The sequence below is a fragment of the Rhinopithecus bieti genome, unplaced genomic scaffold, assembly GCF_001698545.2.
Source record: "Rhinopithecus bieti isolate Rb0 unplaced genomic scaffold, ASM169854v2 scaffold_11488, whole genome shotgun sequence".
In the NCBI taxonomy this organism is placed as follows: Eukaryota; Metazoa; Chordata; class Mammalia; order Primates; family Cercopithecidae; genus Rhinopithecus; species Rhinopithecus bieti.
Window position 1 is genome coordinate 213,539 of NW_016806879.1, and position 3,858 is coordinate 217,396.

Here is a 3,858-nt window from a genome sequence, read left to right on the forward strand (position 1 = left end):
GGGTTTCACCGTATTAGCCAGGATGGTCTCGATCTCCTGACCTCGTGATCCGCCCGTCTCGGCCTCCCAAAGTGCTGGGATTACAGGCTTGAGCCACCGCGCCCGGCCTATGAAACTTCTTGTACATGTCTCCTGTTACCCTTGCGCAAGAGTTTCTCTGTGGTGTATAACTAGGAGAGGAATTGCAGGATTGTAGAATGTGGAGATGATCAGCTTCCCAAGATAAAACCAAAGTGGTTTACCAATTTACACTTCCACCAATGATTTGTAAGAAGGCCTTATTGAAGCCGGGCACGGTGGCTCATGCCTGTAATCCCAGCACTTTGGGAGGCCGAAGCGGGTGGATCAAGAGGTCAGGAGTTCAAGACCAGGCTGGCCAACATGGTAAAACCCCATCTCTACTAAAAATACAAAAATTAGCTGGGCTTGGTGGAGCGTGCCTGTGATCCCAGCTACTTGGGGGGCTGAGGCAGGAGAATTGCTTGAACCAGGACCCAGGAGGCGGAGGTTGCAGTGAGCCGAGATCGCACGAGTGCACTCCGGCCTGGGCTACAGAGGGAGACTCAGCCTCAAAAAAAAAAAAAAAAAAAAAAAAGGCCTCATTGATCTCCATCATTTCCAACACTTGATACTGTTGTTGGACTTAAGTTTTGTCACTGGCTTGTGTATAAAATGACATCTCATGGTGGTCTTGGCTTGGTTGTCTTTCCTGGTTTCTTTTATTTACTTTTTAAAAATTTTATTTTATTTTGAGACGGAGTCTCGCTCTGTCACCCAGGCTGGAGTGCAGTGGTGTGATCTCAGCTCGCTGCAACCTCCGCCTCCCGGGTTCAAGTGGTTCTCCTGCCTCAGCCTCCTTAGTAGCTGGGATTACAGGCGCATGCCACCACACCTGGCTAATTTTTATATTTTTAGTAGAGACAGGGTTTCACAATGTTAGCCAGGCTGGTCTCAAACTCCTGACCTCAGGTGATCCGCCCGCCTCAGGCTCCCAAATTGCTGGGATCTTAGGCGTGAACCATCGTGCTTGCCAAGGTGTCTTTAAAAGAAAACACAAGGGCACAGGGCACATTGGCTCATACCTGTAATCCCAGCACTTTGGGAGTCCGAGGTGGGCAGATTGCTTGAGTCCAGGAGCTTGAGACCAGCCTTGGCAACTTTGCAAAAGCTTGTCTGTACTGAAAATACAAAAATCAGGTGTGGTGGCATGTGCCTGTGGTCCCAGCTACTCAGAAGGCTGAGGAGGGAGGATTGCTTGAGTCTGGGAGGTGTAGGTTGTAGTGAGCCAAGATCTCGTCACTGTACTCCAGCCTGGGTGACAGACCCAGACCCTGTCTGGAAAAACAGAAACAAAACCACACATACATACTTTTGCTGCACACGGTGGCACGTGCCTGTAGCCCTAGTTACTCAGGAGGCTGAGGCAGGAGGATCTCTTCAGCCCAAGAGTTTGAGGCCAGCCTGGACAACAAAGTGAGACCCCATCTCTTTCCAAAAAAAAATAGTTTTCTTTTTTTTTTTTTTTTTTTGAGATGGGGTCTTGCTCTGTCACCCGGGTTGGAATGCAGTGGCATGATCTTGGCTCACTGCAACCTCCGCCTCCTGGGTTCAAACCATTCTCCTGGCTTAGCTGCCCTAGTAGCTGGGATTACAGGCGCACACCACCATGCCCAGCTAATTTTTGTAATTTTAGTAGAGATGGGGTTTCACCATATTAGCCAGGATGGTCTCGAACTCCTGACCTCGTGATCTACCCATCTTGGCCTTCCAAAGTGCTGGGATTATGGCGTGAGCCACTGCGCCCAGCCAGTTTTCATTTTAGTTTTAGATTTATAGAAAACATGCAAGGATGAGAGTTTGTGCTTATCTGCACCCAGTTTTCCCTGTTTGTTTGTTTTCAGATGGAGTCTCGCTCTGTTGCCTGGGCTGGAGTGCAGTGGCACGATCTCGGGTCACTGCAGCCTCTGCCTACTGGATTCAGGTGATTCTTCTGCTTCAGCCTCCTGAGTAGCTGGGACTACAGGTGTGCACCACCACGCCTGGCTAATTCTGTATTGTTAGTAGAGGTGGGGTTTCACCATGTTGGCCAGGCTGGTCTCAAACTCCTGACCTAGTGATTCGCCCGCCTTGGCCTACCAAAGTGTTGGGATTACAGGCATGAGCCACTGCGCCCAGCCTTCCCTATTATTAATATGACTGTGGTTCATTTGTGATACCTAGTGAATTGATAGTGATACATTATTTACTAAAGTTCATACTTGAGGTTTCTTTAGTTTTTGTGTATGTTATTTTTCTGTTCCAGGATTTCATCCAGGATACCCTATTACATTTAGTTGTCATGTTTCCTTAGGCCCCCCTAGACTGGTAAAATTTCTTAGACTTTTCCCTTTCTTGATGATCCTAAAGGTATATTTTGATAAATAGAAATTTCTAATTTTAATGTAGTTAGATGTGTCAGTCTTTTACCTTTTGGTGTTAGCCTTTTCTTTGTTGTGTTTAAATAGTCCTTTTCTACCTCAAGGTCAGAAAAAACATATATATATGTATTGAGACAGAGTCTCGCTCTATTACTCAGGCTGGAATGCAGTAGTGCGATCTCAGCTCACCACAACCTCCACTTCCCATGTTGAAGTGATTCTTCAGCATCAGCCTCCCGAGTAGCTGGGACTACAGGCGTGCGCCACTGTGCCCAAGTAGCTGGGACTGTAGGCGTGCGCCACTATGCCCAAGTAGCTGGGACTACAGGCATGTGCCACTATGCCCAAGTAGCTGGGACTGCAGGCGTGCACCACTATGCCCAAGTAGCTGGGACTACAGGCATGTGCCACTATGCCCAGCTACTTTTTGTATTTTTAGTAGAGACAGAGTTTCAGTACATTGACCAGGCTGGTCTCAAACTCCTGACCTCGTGAACCACCTGCCTTAGCCTCCCAAAGTGCTGTGATTACAGGCATGAGCCACCATGCCCGGCCAAAAATATATTTTTTAATTTTCTTGTAACACTTTTGCTTTCATTTATTTACTTATTTTGAGATCAGGTTATGAGACTGGCAAATTTTTGTATTTTTGATAGACATGGGGTTTCGCCATGTTGCCCAGGCTGGTCTTGAACACCAGGGCTCAAGCAATCCACCTGCCTTGGCCTCCCAAAGTGCTGGGATTATAACTGTGAGCCACTGAGCCCAGCCTAAAGCTTTTACTTTTAAATTTTAAGCAGGCTGGGTGTGATGGCTCATGCCTGTAATCCCAGCACTTCGAGAGGCCGAGGCGGACAGATCACTTGAGGTCGGGAGTTCAAGACCAGCCTGGTCAACATGGTGAAATCCTGTCTCTACTGAAAATACAAAACTTAGCTGAGTGTGGTGGTGGGTGCCTGTAATCCCAGCTACTCGGGTGGCTGACGCACAAGAATCACTTGAACCCAGGAGGCAGAGGTTGCAATGAGCTGAGGTTGTGCCACTGCATTCCAGCCTGGGTAATAGAGTGAGACTGTCTCAAGAAAAAAAAATTTAAGTCATAATCTTTCTGCAGTTGATACTTGTATCTGCCATTAGATATATGATATCAAGAAGTCGGGCATGGTGGCTCATGCTTGTAATCCCAGCACTTCGGGAGGCCAAGGAAAGTGCACCACTGGAGGTCAGGAGTTTGAGATTAGCCTGGCCAACATGGCGAAATCCCATCTCTACTAAAAATACAAAAAAAAAATTAGCCGGGTGTGGTGGCACCTGGCTGTCATCTCAGTTACTTGGGAGGCTGAGTCAGGAGAATCACTTGAACCTGGGAGGTGGAGGTTGCAGTGAACCAAGATTGTGCCACTGCACTCCAGCCTGGGCAACAGAGTGAGACTCTATCTCA

General features: G+C 47.7%; 1 protein-coding gene across 2 annotated transcripts in view; it reads left to right on the forward strand.

The window, feature by feature from the left end:
* The window catches only part of GANAB (glucosidase II alpha subunit), a 28,996-nt gene that overhangs the window by 9,801 nt on the left and 15,337 nt on the right, over window positions 1–3,858 (forward strand). The gene's annotated exons all lie outside the window — the stretch shown is intronic.